The sequence below is a fragment of the Xenopus laevis genome, chromosome 1L (genome assembly GCF_017654675.1).
Source record: "Xenopus laevis strain J_2021 chromosome 1L, Xenopus_laevis_v10.1, whole genome shotgun sequence".
NCBI lineage: Eukaryota > Metazoa > Chordata > Amphibia > Anura > Pipidae > Xenopus > Xenopus laevis.
Window position 1 is genome coordinate 71,966,603 of NC_054371.1, and position 23,681 is coordinate 71,990,283.

Consider the following 23,681-nt stretch of genomic DNA (forward strand, 5'->3'; position numbering starts at 1 on the left):
AAATCGTAGTTGCGTCCGCTTCACCGCACTTCGCCGGGGGTATTTTCACCAGCGCTCCGCAAATTTACTAAAATCCGAAGTTGCGCTCAGGGGTAGCGTAAGGTTTCGAAGTTGCGCTAGCGTTAATTCGCCAAGCAAAGCGAAGTTACGCTAGCGATGGTTAATCTGCATAGGGCGCCAAATTCAAATTTCAATAGAAGTATTCGTAGCATCACTACACAAGCCTGGGAAACCTTCAAAACATCAAATAAAATTTTTATTTTGCCCTACACATGTGCTCACTGTGTAGTTAAGTTGCCATGAGTTAGGAAATGTAGGGGGGGAGCCCCAAAAATGTTTTCGATCTTTTTCAGCCTATCACCCATAATAAAGAAAAAACGCCAGCGTTTTTTGGGACTTAGAAAAAATGTTAACTTTTTTTGAAGCAATCCCTATCTACTCTATTGCGATTCGCCTGGTTTGAGGTGGCGAAGGAAGTCTGGCGTAAAAGGTAGTGTTCAGAACAATGAGCGCATTAGTGAATTTGCGTAGTTACATCCGTTGCGCAAATTCGCCAGGCGTAAGGGTGTGAAGCTACACTAGCGAAGTTACGCCAGCGTCAGTTAGTGAATTTGCGAAGTAACGAAAAATGCCCAACGCTAGCGAATTCACGCTAGCGTTAGGCGCTTCGGCGCTTAGTAAATTTGCCCCTCTGTGTTCTTAAAGGGACCTTGAACGTTTTCATACAAGGGGTGACTTGTGTTATATTGCCTAATTGTTATGTTGACATTGTTAATTTACTATTGGCATTGCCTATATATTTTCTTCCTAGTATTACAGATTTCTACATACTACTAAATATATACTGGGCCAGATTCAATTCAGCGAGGAAAGTTATCTCAGGGTTTATCTTGTGATGAGATTCAAATCGAGGAAAAAAAACTTTTCTCCTAATTCAGTTCCAAGTTTTTCTGAATTGAATTGCATCTCAAATTCAGTCTCGTCCATGACTTTTCACTTGATAAACCTTTTTCTCACTGAATTGAATCTGGCCTACAGTGTGGTTTATTGTCTGTTTCATTGAGTACAGTAATCCCTGCAGATGCAGTCTCCAGGGAGTTGTATGCCCACCAGTATCTAATTCTATTCCTGGGTGGAGGCACTTAACCCCACAAATCTAACTTCAATGCATTTTGCGCAGAAAAAAATGCTGCCCAAAAATGACTTCAATGAGTTTTCCATATGTTCTCATGATTTTGTGAATTTTTCAATAAAGTAAACCGTCCCGGTCAGCCAAGAAACCTGTCTTTCGGACCAAACAGGTAGAATCAATTTTGATGACAGTATCTGTCCCACAGTTGTCACAATTGATTCTACCTGTTTGTACCATTTATTACAAGTTCCAAGAGCATCAGCCTAGACTCAAACCTTTTAAAGCTGAATAAAGATTGCCACCTGGCCTGGCCAGTAAAAATTATACCTGATGGCAATTTAATTAATAGGGAACAAGGTTAAGGACAGAGACACGCTCAGATTTGGGGAGATTAGTTGCCCGGTGATAAATTTCCTCTTCTTCAGGGCGACTAATCTCCCCAAACTGCCTCCCGTCAGCTAGAATGTAAATCGACTGCGGGGTGGCACTTGGATTGTTTCATTTTCCGAAGTCGCCCGAAGTTTCCTTGTGAGGGAACTTCGGGCGACTTCAGAAAACCAAACGCACCGATTGACATCCCTCTGGCTATTTAGATTCTAGCCGACGGGAGGCAGTTCGGGGAGATTAGTCATGTGAAGAAAAGGAAATTTGTCACTGGGCGATCTGAGCATGTGTCTCTGCCCTAAAAGTATAGACATGCTGCTAATTTTTCCAGAAAAGGTGGTGACTTGAACCGATATACCAAATGAATGCCCTCCTTTGCTGCCACCATATGATTTAGACAGTGCTGGAGTCATGCTACCGTGGTCATGGTACTCCTGGCAAAATGTATAAACCGTATATTTTTATCTTTTCTTTACCATGCTCTTTATCATGCTAAGAAACATTCAGTTGACAAGTATAACATTTTCTTCTCATAAATTAGTAATTATACAGATAAAATGTAAGAAATGAATCCATAAAAAGCCCAGAGAACTATGTACCATAACATTGATAAAAATACCTCTATGTGTTACTGTATAATGTGCCTTCAAAATATATTTTAAGTGCAGCAATTGTATGAGAATTATATATCATGGAAAGCCTTAAGTGTAAACACCATTTCATCCCATAAAAATGCAAAGCAATAAAGTCCTTTTAACAAAAAGTCTCAGTTGCAACCTACTGTCTGTATATCTACATATGGTAAGAAAATGCCATGCCAGCAGCGCCAATTGCACAGAGGATTGTTCATACCGAGTAACTATATCTATTATTGTCAAACAACTGCTCATAAAAACATCAAATAAAAGCATTTGAAACATGAGAGCACTGCAATTGCCACAGCTGATATTTTTTATACTCTGCAAATTAAAAAAAAAAGTAGACAATGAAGCACATTAAGAGTAAGTTCTAAAGTGGATTTTGTTTTAACACAATGCTAATTTAACAGTTTGAAAGGTTATTACAATCTAATTAAAACTAAAAACTGTACATGAGGTAAAGTGACAAACTGAAGTGTTGGGGAAAGGTGATTTATTTACATGTTGATACATTTATAGATCTCTTTTTCTGCCTCCATCGAAAAATGTACCTAAAAGATACAATTTCCTTAACCTCATATAAGGAGACACAGGCCTTGGCACAACAACGCTTGGAAGGATTTAAAAGCTATACACCTAGCATTAATACAGTAGTTACCTATTTCTGCAAATAGGTACAAAGTTTCATTTGCATGCTGTGTCTGTATGTTATCCTTTTTCTGCCTGATAAATCACATGCAATCATGAGGTCTGTAAGATTATACCTGTTTATTCCATACTGCCATGCTATGGATGCATTTACAAAATGGTTGCATGTTTTATGCCTATATTTTAGCATAGATCATACCTAGTGCACTTGGGACTCTTGCAAAGATACTTTATTTTTTTTCAGCTAAACTGTCACAACTGTTTCCAATTCAATGAACATTGCAGTTGATATTGTGTTTAACAAGATATTGTGACAAACCCTACCCTAAAAGTTATAAATATATAATTCTAATACAAAGCTATTTCTTTCTGGTAGAAAATGAGTCACTTGTAGAGTGTTGAGAAATGTCACAAAATATTTTTGTATTTAACATTGGGAGTTCATTGAAACTGCAACTATGTTCTTTTACCCTAGCAAAAGCATCTCATGAGAAATGTTGCATCATGACAAAATAAGCATTGACAAGGTCACTTGGAATGGGGATCTTACTTTTCTATTTAGCAACAATAATTTTCCACACTTTGGAGTACACATGTTCATGTTCACAGCGAAGTGACTGATTGTCTATGGTGAAGACCTTTTTATCTAAAACTATGCCTTCAAGATACATGTCTTCAAATGAAAAGTGGTCTGCTCATGATAAAACAAATGACTCCAGGAATGTAAGGCCACAAATGAGAAGGCAGTACAAGAACTAAGATTGTGTAGGCCCAGGCATACCTGTGCATGTTTCAGTAAAATATATCTGGTGAAAAAGTCTCAACGATTGTGATGGACTGCATACCATAATGAACCATGTTTTAGCTGTAAACATTTTTGGCAATTAATTGAAAATAAAGGAAAGCCCTGGAGCTATAAATGCACTGGCTGAATGACAAGGGATCTGAAGTACCAGCAGCCAGATTACCCTGGTTATGTTTAGAGATTGGCAGAATCAGATCTCAGTATGAATGGGCGAGAAAGCTGGACTGGGGGTGGAGAAAGAGAGGGATGTGATATAAAGGGAAGAATCAGTTTACTTCCTTATCTTCTGAGCAACATCCCACCCACCATTTTTTTTGCATATTTTGTGAAATCTCAGTAGTTTCTCCTCTTTAGGGATGTCGCGGACTGTTCGGCGGCGAACTTGTTCGCGCGAACATCGGCTGTTCGCGTCCGCCGCAAGTTCGCGAACGTCGCGTCAAAATCGTTCGACCATTCGATCGCTAAAATCGAACGATTTTCGTTCGATTCGAACGAAAATCGTTCGATCGAACGATTAAAATCCTTCGATCGTTCGAATCGAACGATTTTCGGATGTTCGAAGTTCGCGAACTGTTCGCATTTTTTGCCGGTGTTCGCGAACGGCGTTCGCGAACACATTATCGGCGGTTCGCTACATCCCTACTCCTCTTTATGTTCACACAAATATTTATTAATAAGCCAATGTGGATGTTTCTGTTATACAGTATAACGTGAAAATCTGCATGGTATCATTCATGTTAAATCAATCAAATGCTTGGTCCAAGGAATGTTTCTGATCGCCATTGGGGTCAGAATGGAATTTTTTCCCTCTTGAGGCACAATTGGCACTGACTTCGGGCTGGGTTTTTTTTTGCCTTCCTCTGGATCAAAACAGTGGATATATGATGTATTTTAATTTATATTTGTCACAGCAGAGGTAGGACCATGCACTACACAGGAAATTTTAGAAGAGGGAGAAAGGAGGTTCTCGCCTGTGACTGTACAGTGGGTTGATTGATACAAAAGCTACTACTACTTCTGCTAGGTGACAGCCTGCTTGAATTTCCTATCATTAACACACTGCAGATTCAGGAGCGATGGCAGGGCTGCTGAACTTCTCCTTGTTGTGGGAGATGCAGCTCCTGCTGGTAGCAGAATTTGGGGCCATCCTCTCAGTAGGTAGAGGCAGTCTTATACTCAGTGGTGGATATAAAGAATAGTGCTGATCTCAAGTCTTCAGCGAGGATTGGCAGAGCATAGTAGCAATCTCTTAGGGAATTCTGGCTTTGGCTTTGAATATTGCCTTGGGCAGAGGCTGGCAGGGTTCTATTTAGTTAATAAAATGTGAATAAAGGCTGCTGGTGTTTCTTCGACATATGTAACAATAGGGGTTCAGTGGGATGACTGAAAGAGAGTGGTCAGTTGAGGTGTCGCCTTGTCAATACCTTGCTATTGGATCTGGTTTAAACTAATTCCAACTGAATAGTAGACCATCAGCATAAAGCAACATTGATTTGAAAATAAATACACATGGCTAAGTGTTGGTAGTTAGGGCTAACTGGCACATCAGTGCAGTCAGCTCACTTTCTTCTTAATATTTGTGTATTCATTAGCTGCTATCTCAACTCAGAATACTGACTTGTAATTTCATCTGTGATGTGTTTTATATTATATGAGACGCTCCATGAATGACAAGTGGAAGAATAGATGATTGAAACATGTTAACCAACTACTGAACACATTTGTGGTGGCCTGATGAAGACAAGTAAAATGACGTTGCAGTGGACAACTACAAACGCATTAACTAATTAGAGATTACTCCCATTGCAACCTTGCAGAACATTGGTTGAAACAGGCTTTCTTTACAATAGAAACAAGTCAAGATTTTTGTTAGCTGAACATTTCCAGAAGGAATGCAACACCACTCACCTCATAGCTTATGCCTTTATTTTTCTTTTAGAAATCAGCATAAAGATCTGCAACTTTGGAGAGAGAACTAGAATTGTTCCTAGCTGCATAGGCTGTGTGGCCTTCTGATAATGAACACCATTTTCTAAAAAAATTCTTCATGGATTCCTGTTCAGCTGCCTTCCCATACTGCACCATCTCTAAATGTCAACAGAGACTTAATGGAAGATGTAGCTTAGCTCCTCTGAAACTCACAGGTATTGTTTACAGATATGGAATAGGGTAAACTTAATATATTGCTAGAAAAAAATTTCTGGAATATGAAGGCAGAAATATAAAAGCTTCTTAAATGATATATGATATATAAGTAATTTAAACTGTAGTAAACAAAAGAAATAATACCTGTACTCACTTATTAAAAAAATACAATATTTATACAGCACTTTGTGAACTATGAATTGTGATATTTAGAAATAATGTGTTTACCATTACAAATATCTTGAAATTATCTTTTGTATATATTTTGATTTTTTTTTTTTTGCTCAAAGCACACATGGTAACATATTTTATATGTATTTACATTTGAACGATCTGTTCTGTAGTCTATGCTGACATTATAGACTTCTGAAAATGGCCTTCTTTATCTGCTACAATATTTTCACTTGTGCTTTTGGCTAAAACAGAGAGCTGTGTTCTTCTGTGTATGTTGGACTCTGCTCTTTAATTAAATGTTAGGGAAACATAGAGATCCTTGGGATATATAATGAAGACTTTTGTGTAGTTCAGTATGTAAGAACGTGATTGCCTGGCCTATGCTTAATGACTTCATTAGCCGTGCCGCAGCCCAGCTGGGCCTCTATGACAACACAGCTAGATATTTGAATCGCTCTCTGTTATGGAGAACGTGTAATAAATGCTACCTTGCCGCCACAGAGTCCCAAAACAGAAAGCATGCTGGTGTTACTAAATTTGATCATATGCTTCATATTTCAATTAGTCGTGGTCTGAATCAGTAAAACTGTGCGATGTCTATGAATTCAAGATATCAGATATAAAGCCACAGGCTCCCACAGTAAGAATCCATTGAGTTTTCTTTTAATAGCAGCCAATTAATGGGCAAAAATCTGCTATTGCTTTTCAAATTTATAACCTCCATTCCAGCTGCATCCATGACTCCCAGTATATTGTATACGGTCAGATCTATATCACTGTCGCAAGTCAAACAGCTGCAAACTGTACCCTGTCTGTGAAGCTAAAAAATCCTTCAGAACAGAAGCTTTTTTTTTTTTTAACCTCTAAGAAGTTATTTTCAAAGCATAGCAGCAGCACTTTGCGACAACAAGCTTATTTCTACGGAGAAAAGAAATCTAGACCAAGGTAACCCCTAGGGATGTGTTCGATTTTCAAAAGGCGGAAATTCTATCACTCTTTACACAACTCAGAAGAAAGAAAATAAGTCTTAAATGATTTTATGTTTATGTATGTTGCATTTATCACAGCATATATATTTCTGTCATTTTGATACATTCACATAGACAAGTCATAGTCATTTTTCTAGTACCGGATTTTAAAGGCAGCAAATAAATTATACTGCTTAATGGAAAGATATGATTTGGAATTTTGGAAAAACAAATACGTGACAGCAAATGTTTTATTGTGGACAGTATTTTTTTTTTTGAAAAACAAATGGAATAGTGGTAAGGGACTTTCTACTAAATCTATATTAGTTGAATTTGTCAGTTAACAAAATAAATACATTTATGTGAAAAAAGTTTTTTTGGTGCAGCTTCTGTATAGTTCAGCAGAAATCAAACAAAAGTAAGATGACATTTTTCTTGAAAAGTGGTACAAAACTCATTTACAATCTCAGTTTATGTTTTTATTTACTATATATAATACGTATATGGTGAGGTTTCTTCACTCCACAACCCTTATTGATGGCCTCACTTTACTGTGTGCTAAAGTAAGTTTTATCCGGCTTTTATAATAAAAAAAAAGTATCCTTTTTCTTGGTCTTTTGTCTTCATAATCTGGGTGCCATTCAACTGTACAGAACGTGTGTGTAATACCATCCATTTTACAAACAAAAGAAAAATATTTTTATATTTTAGAAAAAAATTCAACACAACAAAACTACACTATTGGAAATGTTTTCAGGACTATATAGCAGGACTGGATGGATCTAAGGTTATCTATCTGCATTTGACTGAACAAATCAATGCGTGAATAAAGAAAACACTCTAATGTTTCCATGATAAAGCACTCGGTGACAATTATGATGATTTGTATTCTTCTTCACTGCATCCACAGGGACATATAAAAAATATCACTACAAACTTTGAGAAAAATTCAATATGTAATAGTATTCTGTCTTCATTAAACAATAAAAAGTATGCTTCACCCATAAGAACGTAAAAAAAAGCCATAAAAGTAAAAGTGCGGGGATAAAACCAATTGCTGTTTTGGCCTTTGGAAGATATTAAAGTCCTCTAATATGAAAGCAACCACAAGTAACCAGCTTTCTTTCCATCCGTTTAAATACTGTACTAAGTCTGGTAATACCACTGTGAAATCATAAGCCAGTTCTTTAGCGCTGATGTATCTGTTACAAATTTAATCTTCACTGCTATGTCACAACTGATTTTATCCCTGAAGCTTTTAGATGCAAGGGTAAATGCATTTCTGCTGTTCAAGACAACCTGCAACTGACTGTTAAATATACCTGTTGAAGAATCATTTTAACAGTATTGTTCATGGTGTGCTAGTAGCTGCCGCTACCATGTGCCTTATATCTGTTACGACCAGAAGCCATATCAAGATTCACATCAGATCTTCATTTCACTGCATGGACAAAAATAGGCTAAAAGCCGCGGCTCTTTTGAAATTGCAAAAGCGAAAACAAAAAAATAAAACACCAAATCTACGTCAGCTGAAATAATGAAAGAAAATGAAAATAAAAACTCCATTCCGTGACCCACGGTGTGATCTAAGGAAATCAGAACCAGAAGAGGTCAGTGTAAGTGTTAACACAACAACAAATGAGTAACTTTTTTGAAGATATTAGGTGTAGAAATTAAGGTCAGCAAAGGTTTATGAAAACCAACCCCAGTTAAAGAAGCAATAGGGCAGCACATAAGCTAAATACGTCCATCAACAGCTCTATAGAAAAAAATTAACAACATGCTGCTTAGTTTATTATTCATTTAAAGTGGACAGATTTCAAGTTAGTTCAGTCCTAATCTAGAACAGTTAATTGTCTAAACTGAAAAGACCAATACAACCTGTGTCTCATTAGTTTATATTTGGTTTACTTGTACCAGTAAATAAAGGTTCACTGCTTTCCTTTTGTGCATTACTGTTGTGTTTATCTGCATAAAATTATTGATTGTCATAGACTGGCATAATATGTCCTAACTATAGATAATACTGTCACTAAATCAACTAATAAAACAGGTCCCAATCAGAATATATACAGTATATACCCTGTAAATGCATGCGTGTGTGTGTATTTATTGATTTTTGTGTTTATGGTATTGATTACTTTAAGATAATAAAGGTTTACTTTATAAGGTGCACTGCTAATGTCTTGGTGTAAGAGTATTGAAACTCATAGTCATATGTAAAACCACAAACATTCTGATAAATAAGATTATAGGGAGAATTTTCAAATATATTCTACTAATTACAAAAAGAAGAAATATTGAGGAAAATAAACATAGACAAATAAACTGAAAAACTGTAAAGAATATATGAACCACATTCCTTTGCTCGTTCTTTTTAAAGAGCAACTATCATTAATTAAAATGTAATGCTGTTCTTTACTTAAGTAAAGTTAACAATTTTTGGAAATATAAATAACTTAAATTCTTAATCATTTCCAAGATAATTAGTTTGACGCCTGTCCCTTTCTCCTAGTATCTATATTAATCTCTTCTGCTGCTGCTGCTGCTGCTGGGCTTGTGTTAGATTCAGTTTTTTCAAAGAGAGCACTGCAGCCTCTTATGTAGGTTTGGGAGAAAAATAAGTTGTTTACTCTACTGACCTGGTCAAAAATACATTGTTACAGTGACTTCACACTTCTGTTTAAAAGTTACTGCACAAGACAATGCTCACTGCTTTTGAAATAAGTCTGATGTAGCCCCAACAGTCCCAATCTCCTCTCAGTGCTTCTGGTTTTGTTACTTTTCTTTCAATACAGAGAGTAAAGTCCCCATTTCAGTACCTTTATGAGACAAGTGTGATTCTTATTGTACTGGTCTGGTTAAATATAGTAAGCAGGGCACTCATTTGCCAACGTTACACCACTGAAGGCATAGCTTTTGGCTTATAAAGAAAATCAGTGTAGCTGAGAGGAGAGAATAATAGCAGCTGAGAAGAATGGTAGACGTTTAATGTTTATATTTTGGAAACTGTAGAATTTTTTTTATTTATTTTGCCTTTGCAGAATCTTAATTTTGCTTAACAAATAAAATATAAAAAGAAAATAATGCTTATTCCCATTGTGTCATCTGAACAGTAGATGTGGGAAAAGTGCCCTAACACCAAATTCACTGGTTTTAAAAACATTGCATGATTTACATTGATACAAAAGTGAATGACCACGTTTAAGAAACATTCCTTTCTTTAAACAAAAATTAGACAAAGGTTTAAATTTGTCAGAGAAGAATTGTTCCTATTCTCATTTTAGGTACATTGTGTAAGAATGAACGTGGGTATTTTATTTGATAATGTAACCAAATGTACACAAGGACCATTTATGTTTCTAATTTATGTTTCTAATAACTACACCTTGGTTTGATCACACAACATATGCAACACTATAAATAAATATTATTTATCCAGAATCCATGTACCAGAAAGCTTAACATTATGGCAAACATTTCGTACAGTGACCCCATTAAATAAGCAATTCTTAATTGTTGATTAGTTTTATTATTCTATGTAACAATGATAATAAGACAGCACCAAGTTGATGTTATCTAAACTAGCATAAATCAAAACTGATGGCAGTACAAATATAAATGTGTAAAAAAAAATTTTAGTACCCTTAATGACATGGTGTTACAGAAAGATCCTGTAAAAAAAAAGCAGCTTTAGAGTTACCCAGTGAAGGATTCCATTGCAAGACATATTATTAATTTAATATTATTTATTTATCAAGAACTTTAAATACAAATGAATATGAAATATTTTGAAATATTAACAGATAGATGTTTTAATATACAGACAATAGATAGATAGATAGATAGATAGATAGATAGATAGATAGATAGATAGATAGATAATAGACAGATAAGTAGTGGATAATTGAATATTATAGCATAGTTTATAGGTAACAATGTTTACTTCCATTTAAACCTCAGTAGCAATTACCCTTCTCTTCATGAACCTCAGTGCTCCTTTTGAGTAGCTGCATGTGTATTAGATATAGAATTCAGCCCCTTGAGTTGTAGTTTATGATAGATAGACAGATACTGAATGATAAATCATACAGCTTAAACATATTTATAACATCTTAATAAAACAACACAAAATCTTTGTTGCTCAAAAGGGATTTGCCTATGCACTAGTTCTATTTCACAATATATTTCAAGGTATATTTCAAAATTCGAGAATTTAAGCGTTATTTTCCTGCATTGGCTAATAACTGTAACACATATTACCATTGTTTATTTTTATAGTGCCAAAATGTTAAGCAGCACTTTACACAGATTGTTCTGCATCCATATTAGTCCCTGTCCTGAAAACTGGAGGAAATCCAAGCAGACATGGGAAGAATATACAAACGCCTCACAGATAGTACCCAGGTTGGGATGAAACTCCAGATCTACTAATTCTGTGTTCCTAACCATAAAGGAGAATATCATGTTTCCAAGTGCTTGTTGTCAGTTCTTGATATGATAAAGGTAAACTTTTGTCAAAATCAATGAGACCAAGTTTAACTTCCAAAATAAATTATTTCCCCATAATACCGAGCTCAAGCAATAATTATAATTAGTTCCAAATAAAGTTGTTATTGATATATTTTCAGTAACTATTTTACAAATTGTCCTTATTTCATTTTTATTTATCAATATTATGTCTAGACTATGGACTGAAGACTGGAATAATTGTTTTATAGAGATCTACCTATCAAAAATATAATGGGGGCAGCCTATATATGACATTAAGTTCAACATTTCCAAAAGTATAAAAAAATATCAATATATATATCAATATATTGTTAGTGTATTCATTGGTTAAACAGCTGTAATTTTGTTTCAACCTAGCGACTTTATCAGTAGATGCTGTGGATTTGTTTTATATTGTTCACATCATATTACAATGCCTCAACTTATTTTAGAATTTATACTATTGCGTCGGACTGTTCAAGACCAGCAGAAGGTAAGGTCGTATTATGGTTGTTGTTTTTACTGTAATAACACCCAGTTAGAAAGTTATATCAAATCAGTTACAGTATAAACATAAACATTTCATGATTTTAGCATTTCTCTCTTTCTTTTGTAAAGATGAGTATCCAGAGGTAATTTGACACAAGACTTTCTGAGCAGTTTCAGTGTTCCCTTTAACCTACCAAGTACTCTGTTGTGTGAATTATCATATTTCCTCTGGCAAGGCAGGCTCATTAGAGGGAGCTTGCTATTCATCACACTTACCATGTTAAACAAAGCAGTTGGTACTAATGATCTGTGTCTTCAGGACTGGGAAACAGACACTACACAAGAATTATCTTCTTGCAACTGCAGTCTTTATAATTCACTCTTAAACAAGCTTTTAACCCACTGCTCATTAACCTTTTGTGGTTTGATCCGGATTTGCTGTTATGACTTTTGGCTTTCTTTTCTTCCTGTATTAAAAAAAAAAAACAGGATAATGGCCGCAAAAATGAATTTGTCAATAGCATAAATAAGGATTTACTTATCATAGGTGGTATATAAAGTCTGTTGAGGTGCTTTCTCTTAATTTTTACAAGATCCATGTTAAAGAAACTAGCACTGAATAGAAATGTAGCAGCATATGTTTGGATTTTTGTATTTCAAAGTCCTGACTAGTTTATCTGAATTACAGATTTAGAGCTTTGTTATGTGTGTTAGTTATGATAATATGATCACTAAAGGCACTGAGACAGGGAGACACAAATCCCTCTGAAAATCCCTTCCTCTATTTCCTACAGCTGCCGCTGCAGTTTAATATCTTATAGAATGATGAAAAAGAAAAAAAAAAGCCGGGTAAACTCTCGCCTTAATAAAATTTTAACAGGTCTACATATAGTCATGAAGCTCGTTATTTGCAATGCCAATCTTTCATAAAAAAGTTTCTTAGCGGCAGTTTGCCTGAGCAGGAGTACTTTCACTTTTATATATACTGATATATTTTGGCATGCAAGATTTTAGGCTTTTTAAAGGCTAAAAACCTGGAAGACTACATAATGAGATTATATTTTGCTCCCTATTAACTGGTGCACTATTATTTCCTATTTTCACTTTTTTAAAAGAATGCAACTAAAAGAGGGCCCAGATATTTTATAGGAGTAATGGGTAGGTGCCATGGGGTTATTCCTCTTTATATTGCTTGTTTTGTTTGAGCTGTGAATATTGCTATGCTCTGATTGACTAATCGGCAGTGAATTAAACATTATTATATGAAGTTGTCCTTGCTCCATCCCTGTAGGTTACGCAAAGGCAAAAAAAAGTGCTGATTATAATTCACCATACTCTAGAGCAATGGGTTTTCTGATCTTTTGGTTCAAGTCTCTCTTTTGAGGTATTACATTTGGACAAGACCACCCCTTAGATCATAATAAAGTTACAGACACATGATTAAACTGCTCCAGCAATACTGCTGTGTATTTAGGACAGCAAATAAGTGTTCACTTTAAATTTTACCATAACTAATCATTCTTCTGGTTTTCTGGAAAGCAAAGAGATATTCTATACCTACAGCCTGGGTCCCTCCAACCACTGTTCCAGGCTTCTCTATGAGGCCAGCCCAACAGTTTGGAACCCACTTCTCTAGAAGAACGCAACTCAAGTTCACACTGCCATCTTGTGTAATTCATTAGCTGAAAAAGGATGCATGATGTTAGGCTTCACAGTTGGCTTCATGCATTTCTAAACTGAGCAGATGCACTAAGCTGCAAAATTATTTGCAATAAAAATAATCACATCAGCACATTTTCCCCTCCCATTACTTTGATCTTCATATAGATTGAATGAAACGTAATGTAATACCACACAGCCAATGCCATTCTAATTCGTTGTGCTTAATATGGCACAGCTTCTTTAAATTATAGTATAGTGTTTCATAGCACAGACCTTTGTAAGTGAGAAAGCCCTTAAACACACACATATTAATCTTTGAACAATACAAATATATTCTGTAGAAAAGTACAAAAAAGCACTGTGATCTTTTAATTAGTGTTTAATTAATGTTGTGCCCAAGTGGCAGTAATACTGTGATCCATGAGAAAAATTTATTTTTTATAAACCTACAATAAAAATATATGTTAAAAAGTGCTAATGTAAAAGTGCAGGTGTGCAAAAATCTCAAAGTTAAGTGCTTCCAGGAAAATGCAAATGAAAATTTGCAGATTGTTTACTAACTAGATCCATGAACCAAGAATGTCAACTATGACCCTGACAGTGGCCATAATTGAGGTCAACCTTCCAGAAATGTATGGTAAAGGTTCATAGAAAATAAAACCCAATATCATGGATGTACCGAATCCTGAATTCAGTTCGGATTTGGCAAAATCCAAGCCTTTTTTAACTGGATTTGGATTGGCCAAAATTAAAAAGTCCGGTTGAACCCAATCGGAACCCTATGTGAACCCTTCCCTACCCAATATAGATATTGCAGGCATTTTTATTGTAATAAAAGTCCAACACTTGCAACTAGGGCTATTCACAGGACATTCATCAGTAAAAGTTGTTGAATGTATTTGCTCTGTATCAATAACGGTAAACAAAATCAATATGTTTTGTGAGGTTCTGTAACTCATCCTCAGAAGGAGAAATATAGTTGAGGTTGGATGAGACATTGATTGCTGGCTAAATGAGGTTTAGTACAATTTTCTTTCGCTCATTTTTAAAGGGCTCAGAAAAAAATTATTGGATCAACCTATTTCTTCTTTATAGTCTATAGTAGACGTATTTCTCCATTAGCTTACCGAAATAGTTTATGGGTTAGACATGCTGGGAATATTATAACTACTTTACATTATCATGTTCTTAAATTTTAAAAAAATGTGTAATGCAGAGAGAACGATTTGCTAATGTTCACCCGAACTACCTTACTTAAAATGAAAAACAAGACTGAATATTTGTGGCCATTGTTCCATTCATTATTCAAGGCTGAAAAACTTGAATGTTTTAATAAACTGGGAAAAGAAATACATTTCCACTTCTTCTATATAAATTCACCAGCTTTTACTGGGCAAGATTTTTCTTGGGTCTTTTCACATTTTTTTTTGTCTTTGAAAAATATTTGAGCTTTATTTTGTCACCTGTCTTATAAAATTAAGAAAGAATATTTTTCATTTATAACCCCCTTCAATGCAGATTTATCAAAACCCCAAATTAAAAAAAAAATTAAATGGTACACTCAAAAGTCTCAAATGTAAGTTTCATATTTATATTTAAAAATCCTAACTATTTGAGGTTTCAGAAAATATTTGAGCAGAATTTTGTGTGCACTTTTTGCCAGTATTTTTGATAAATAACCCAATTTGGCGCAGATTTATCAAAATTCAAAATTACAATTTTTTTTATAAATGAATGTTTAAAATGTGAGATTCATATTCATACTGAAAACTCGAAAACCCTGCTAAATTGATCTCGAAATCCCATTGCAAAATATTTTTAATTTTTGAAAACACAAATTGACTCTCATTGACATCTAATGAGCTTGTATAACCGTTCAGATACCTTGCCCACTGTTATAACTATGTTCCTGTCTGTTCTTCAATATCAACTTCCTCCAACATCCGGACTTTCCAGTTTAGAGGGCCCTAAAGCCCTGAGAAAGAGGTCTCTCCTACATTATATAAACACCTGGTTTTATTTATAAAGCTTCAAAATAAGCAGCTTTCTGATTATCATTCACTTTGAAGGCTGCTTGCCCTCTGGTTTCAACTATTTATAAACAATGAAAAGGTGCCCATGCTCTGTCGAACTAAATCAAAATATCAAGGGGTTGTATCAAGTATTACGAAGAGGTGAAGGAGAGGCTCATTGAATGCAAAGGTTGTGTTCCTATCAATATTATTACTTTTATAGTACCTTCCACATTATTACCTGGTTGCATACATTTTTTGAGCATACATTTCTATAGGATATGATTCGGTAAAAATTAATTCATCACATATTATTTGAAAAGAGGGCATAAATGAGTATAAAACTCATATTTAAAGTGAAAACAAAATGGAATAATATTTATAGCAATAAAGCTCTTTCAAATAAAGAAAAAGGTTTACATGGCAACCATCTGTGATTCTGAATTAAAGTTACTGCCAAGGAATTGTACAGAGGAGGTCATTGTTATTTGGCCTGTACCCCAGTTCCATACACATGCAATGAAATATTGAAAGCATTTTAAAAAGGAAAAACAGATCATATTAGTTGAATATTATGCTTAATTGAGTTTGTCTTAATAGAGTAACCTATAGTGATGGGCGAATTTGCGTCTCGTTTTTGACGCCGGCGTCCGTTTTTGACGCCGGCGCCCGTTTTTTCGACGCCGGCGCCCGTTTTTGGCGCCGGCGTCCATTTTTCGAAAAAAAATTTTTTGACGCCGGCGAATTTTTGCCCCGAATTTTCGCGGGCGTTTCGCGAATTTATTCGCTCGGTTCGCGAATAAATTCGCCCATCACTAGTAACCTGTGTTAGTCAGAGGTTCTGCTAAATCAAAGGTGGAGATGTTTGTATCATTGCTATCTTTTCTACACAAATTATATGGCAAAAAAGCAAATGGATTATTATTATTTCACTTCTATGTCCTCCGTTCTCAGTTTTCCTTCATTACACGCTGCAACTCTGTCCCACAATACACCAGTCTTTGCAACTACCCTCGTTTTTTCTAACCCCCATGGACACACACTTTCTCTGTCCCCCCAGTAACATCAAAATCTTCATATCTCTTGTGCACCTAAACCTCATGCCCATGCCATACAACCCTAAAATATGCCGCCCTTGGCCTGCAGTCACAAATGATAGTCAGACCAAGAATGATATGCTTCTATGTTCATATCTTGCTTTACAAATAAATACGCAAATGATAGAATAAATCACTCCTTAATATAGATAGATAGAGAGATAGATAGATAGATAGATAGATAGATAGATAGATGGATGGATGGATAGATAGATAGATAGATAGATAGATAGATAGATAGATAGATAGATAGATAGATAGATAGATAGATAGATAGATAGATAGATAGATAGATAGATAGATAGATAGATACAATAAAAATAGACATGCATATTCCATCACAGTATGATATGGATGTATATGTGACTTCTGAATTGTGCTATTGCACAAGCATAAATGCCTTTAGTTTAGATTTGCATGCTGTACCAGAAATGTCGCTCAGCCAGTATAATGTGGTTCCCCTGAAAAAAGAAATCTCAAAACAGAGAGATCCCATTTCAGAGTAATATTAAAAAATGACTGTAAATATTTGATCCATATTGATGTCACATCTAAGACTAGATTAAGCATCAATTAAAGTTTTTTTTCCATGACTTCTGTGTTCACAAAATGACCTGTAAATAAATGGTTGACCTGTCTGTGTTCCCAAAGGGCCATCTTGAAGATTGAAAGGCCAAGGTCACTTATTACAAAGGAAGGCTAGTTTCACCTCAGAATTAAAGGGCTGTCCTAATCTAAGGTGTTCTGGAAACGGCAATTGGGATTTTGCTTAAAAGGTATTAAAGGACACCATAACAGTTTGCCAGGACTGCACATGCAATAGCAAACATGACAAAGTCCAGTTTATAGAAGCCTCCCACCAATGTTTCTGGCTCAGCTCAGATTGGGTATTTGAGAAGCCTGCTTCCTAACAATATCTCAGTATTTTACATAAAATGCCAAGATTTGCAGACTAGCAGAGTTGTATTGTTTGACAGGATACATTTCTGCGCTCACAATTAACTTCAACAAAATGCAGAAGGATAATAATTTATTTTTTTAATGTTATAGATAAGATTTATACAGAATACTTCCAAACTTGATTTGCCTTTAAACCTATTAATGGTCTTTTTCTATAAAGAGTTACAGTATGGGATGTTTCGATACAGGGCTGTCCAACTGGAACCCTTCAAGTTAATGTTATAAAAAAGCACAAAATGTGTACCTGATCATGTTACCCAAACCAACAACACATAGCAAGATATTCACTTGAAAACAAATGGCAAGTTTCGGACATGATTGATAAGGCTGGACAGCACTGCAGTAGTATACTAAAGTAGTTGGGCCACTAAAAGACTAAAATAAAGGTGCTACAGAAATGTGTCACAAACAACAAATCACATATATATATATATATATATATATATATATATATATATATATATATATATATATATATATATATATATATATAGTGGTGTGAAGGATCTGCACTCTCCCATTAGCTTAGTGAATGAAGAGTTGTTTTATTGAATACACAACATTAGATCCGACGTTTCCGAAACGTCGGATCTAATGTTGTGTATTCAATAAAACAACACTTCATTCACTAAGCTAATGGGAGAGTGCAGATCCTTCACACCACTATCTACAATATTGATCGTGCACCCCTGCTCTAATAAGAAAAGAGTGCGGACACTAGCAACCATTTTATATATATATATATATATATATATATATATATATATATATATATATATATATATATCCATCCAAAGAAGATCAGCACTCTCATGGCTTAAAAATATGAAAAAGGTTTTATTGAAAATAATACAGCATAGGACTAACTTTTCCGCCCTGTTCAGGGCCTCTCTCAAAGTGACAGGGCCAAAACGTTAGTTATAAACGGTGAGTTCTGATGTAATTTCTGTCACATTACTTACTGAAATTTGTGTATTATAATAAATAAAGTACCCCCAGTTGTAAAATATGAGGATATTAGAAGTTACCTCGGAGTTCCATGACCTGTCAGGTCTTCGGCTCGTGTTATTATATGGTCATGAAACTCCTTGGTAACTTATAATATCCTTATATTTTACAAGAGGGGGTACTTTATTCACTATATATATATATATATATATATATATATATATATATATATATATATATATATATATATATATATATATATATAATATATATATATATATATATATATATACAAAAACAAAAACAAAAAACAAAAAATGCAGCTCATCCACGTGTTGCAATTAAAATCAGTCTGTTGCATGGGTGTGTGGCTTATATCATATACTGAACTAAACAAATTAACCCAGCACTATCATTATACAACTTTAAGGAACAATTGGATTAAAGAGAACTTATCTGAATTTGGCAAAAAGAGACACTTTTGGTTACATGGTTTGTACAAAGTATGCATAAGCTGATGCGCCCCGCCAAGGCAGTGTCCATATATATATATATATATATAATAAAACATAATAAATCTGCCTAGCGGCACTGTTATATATATATTATTATGTTTACCCTTTAATAAATGAAATAGGAAAATACTTGGCACAGAATTATGTAAATGAAATGCAACAATTATTGGATGATTAAAATACATAGTTCTGACATTATTTCACAATAATGCATTTCATTAAAATCTGACAGTTTTGCATATAAAAGTTATCCCATTTAACCAAACACACAATACTTTTCTGCGCCATTTCCATAAAAGACATTCAAGTTCCAATGAGTCTGTTTGTTTTCATCACTCTTGTTTAAGGATTGAGAAATAGACATAACTATTTTCTTGACAAGCTGATGGAGGCTGCCAGACACCATAGAATGCACTCGGTTTTATGAAACTTTCTAAATTAATGGTTTTTAGCTAATGAGCATATTCAGGTTTGCTTTATGTAAAATTTTGTAAAACCATGGAAAATTAAGCAAACTGTCATTATGTAGTACACCCAGCCCATGCAAAAATGCAAGTGTCAGCAAGTGATTTATCAAGGTTAGTTTCCAGTGATTTTCAAATGTATTTAGTTCAAGCCCAACTTTCATATTTTTGCCGGACCCCAGTTAGCTCATGGGTACATACATTACATAAGTATTATCCGAAAGTATCAGTATATCAGCTATTCAGTTAAAGTTTCAGGTATATTTAGGACATCAAATATATATTTACCCCAAATGTCACCTTTACTGCCCTTTAATTTGAGCTTTTAGGTGTTATATATAAGTGAGTCAATAAACGTTATTCCCAGTTCCTACCCAAATAGGCTTCAAACTGAGCCCCCAATGCCAGGACTACGAGCCCGCACCCTTGGGAACCACTGATTTAAGATGTGTGATAATATAAGGAAAAGTCAATTGTAACAATGTTTTAGCCTAATTTTCCATGTAACCTTACAAAGAATTATTTAGGAGTCAGCAAATATAATTTTACACACTTACTTTCTGATTGTTCAGAGTATTACCATTTCATATATAAAAAATAGATTGTTCACTTGTGCAATTCACTGGTTATAATCATTATTACCACAGTTCATCCATCTGAAATGCAGACACACTTTTACTCCTGATTACTACGATATCTTCTTAACTGTAGAATTAGGTTTGTACCTCTTCAGCACGTTCAGCATCTCTTCAGTGACATTTATTTCATAATGGGAATAATGACAAGAACATCAGGGATAAGCGTACCACAGGGTACATCTACACACAACGTTCATTTTATAATTAAAGGCCAGCTATCAATAGGAAAATGAATAAGACTCACTTTTGCCCTTCAAGTGATACAATTCCCCCGCCTTGTTGCGTCCAGTAAAGGCAAACTGTTACTTAAAATGGAATAGCATGTATGTAATATAATTTTTACAGATAATTATAGCAATGAAACTGTAGGAAGAAGAAAATGTTACAAACAGGATTGGGAGGATTTATAAATGGAACAATACAAGTTAAAGCAATGCATATTAAAGTTCTGTCTCCAGATGCACAACAAATGTGTATATTGCAAACTTTGATGCAAGATTGCCAAATTTGATGCTTTTCTAATTATAGTTGAGCAATGGAGCACATTCAAAAGTAATTATGAAAACATGTACTGTTCTTTATTTACAACCCATTTTGTTTCTTATCTGCACTGGCTCTATAAAGGTGTTGTAAAGTACATTTTGATACGAACCTCATTACAATTACCCATTGATACCCAATACAAATATTAGCCAAATACATAGAATGCGCTGGAGTGAAATCTAAATAATCTGTTTATAGGTTTATATAAAATGTTCTGTTGCGTTTGCACTAGTTTGTATCTAGTACAAAACCACCAGTACAGCCAGTAATAATTCAGATGGCCACTATGAAGTAAATCTATATGCTGAAATTGGGGCTCTTAGACAAAGCATATGCTCTCACCCCTTATGCAATGCAAACTGAACTCTGTCTGTTACCCGAGAAAGAAAATTCAACTCTTGACATATGGTAGCCCTGCCCTTAATGGCTGCCTTCAGTATTTGACATGGCAAGAGCATATTACATTTTCCAGTGTGGAATTCCAAGTCAGGTGCAACTGTGCTTCAATAACAAAGGCATGAAGAATGATTCCTGAAACCCTGGGCACAGGAGTCAGGCCTCCTCAACTATTATCTGGTGCTTGGTCACATATCAACCAGGAGGGCTTAAAACTATCATAGGAGGACTTTATTGTGTGATTGATTTGGTCCTCTCCAAAAAAAGCTGTTTAGAGAGTCATTATGTCATACCATAATGATCCAGGTAGGCAAGACATCTGATCAGCATACATAGAAGCACATCCTAGTAAGCCAAATAATGCAAAGATCCAGTTGTTTGGTGATCTCTCCAGACAAGTATGCCTTTGTTATATTTCTGTTATAGTTGCTTATATAGTTCAAACTTGTTCATGAAAGTTCTCATTCATCCAGGTCATGGTATATCTATAGAAATAAGTCAAATCAACTGGACTTACTGTGTTTTTCTAGAAAAAAACACAGTAAGTCCAGTTGATTTGACTTATTTCTATAGATATAGTTCAAACTTGCATTTTTAACAATGTTTACTAATAGGGACAAAGAGAAATGCATACAAAGTTCAGTTTCCAAAGATAACTGGAGGTATAGGCCAATAGAAATGTAGCATCTGGAACCCTACGACCCTGCAGATCTTTCACATCACATTTGTACCAGAAATCTCAAATTGAGAATTTTTTAAGTATTTCATCCTCCACCCATTATTGGCTGGAATGCTCCAATGGTTACTAAAGCCAGCTCCATCTATAGGTAAATGTTTTGAAAGACAATTTCATTTCATGCCTAGTGCTCCTTGTTTTTTTTCCTTATGTAGTTCTATGAAATATAAATACAGCTGGTATAAGAATCCATTCCTTTTTATGAGTGCTACGCATACATATAAGCGTTTCTAACTTCTAAGGAAGAAGAAACCATTTAATCAAGAATCAAATAAGAAGTATAAAATGTAATCTCAAATTCAGCTAATATTTGAAAGGTCTGAGTTAAAATGGAAAATGGTGAAATAAAAACTGAAAGCAAACATCAACAAAGGTGAAAGTAATTATGAGTAACTAAATATACTGTACATTAAATCCTTAAGTAGCAGCAGGTTTCATTCTCTATTACCATGAAACCTGGTTTCTGCACTTTCTCAGGTTTACTGATGGATGTGCAGACTTTTAGGAGTGTTGTATATTGGAAAATATGAGCAGTGAGATCAGACAATGTTAATATCTGAGGCTGATCATCCTTCTTTTTACTATACTTTGGGCCAAGGCGGCTACATTGCTGCAGGCTTTTAGGTCCTATAAAAACAATAATATATCCATTAATGATTTTGCTTCTCTGGTGGCTGGCTTTGCAGATAATTTCTTCCATAATGTGTCTGTAAAGAACTGTAAAAGACTCAGCCCAGTTAATAAATATTTTCAAAAGCGGTAGTAGAAAAAATCTTTATAGGGTAGACCACTAAAGGGATTCATCTCTGGAGCTACTTGGGAATATTTTGCTGCAAGACTCCACATAACATAAGTTGCATTCTACTGTGTATACAAGTGACTAGTGGTCTCACATAAAGAGAAACTAATGTGTAGTTGTTTCATGTATGCCTTTGGGAACTAGTCATCTTGTTACATTGCTTACGGTGTCCTGTTTAAATTCTGTGTTAAAGTCCATATTAATTTTAAATTTTAAATACTGCAAAATTGGATCTTGGCCCAACTTAAGTGATATCATAAAGGCAGTCACTAGCCTAATTTTACATGTAGGACATACATATATGGGGCCTGGTTATGCAGAATGCTTGGAACCATGGGACTTTCTATGGTAAAGTCACTCCATATTGGTCTAACACAGTGGTTTTCAAACTCCCTAAGAAGGCTCAATGCAAAGGAAATGAGGGCTTAGTATTACTTTGTAGCAGAATAATTGTCCTGCTTTTATAGATGAGCTGAGAGGGTGTGATGAAATGATAGTCAACAAAGGTGAGACTGAATACAAAAAGTATTTTGAGACATGTAAGAGTTCTTTTATAGTGTTTTCAAAGGTGACCAAGGGCCATACCCATCAAAGGTAAAAGGCAACACACTCCATAAGGTTCTCAAAAAATACCTCAAATTCGAAGCTGATTTATTAAATATGATGACAGCATGTAAAACCACCACATGACTGTAAACCTTTAATATTTTTGTAAGCAAGTTACTAAATTCTACATCTGACATGTTTTTGACTGCCCTTTCCAAGTTACATGTTTGATTGATACAAAGCACTGCTCCTTCTATAGGCAGATGTTTTGATGGCAAGTTTTACAGGAATGGAACCTGTTATCCAGAATGCCCGGGACCTCTGGTTTTCCAGATAAGGGATCTTTCCATAATTTGGGATCTCCATACCTAAGTCTACTAAAAAAAATCATTTAAACATTAAATAAACCCAATAGGATTGTTTCCAATAAAATACTGTTTTATTATTACAGAGAAAAGGCAAATCATTTTAAAATGTTTTAATTATTTGTT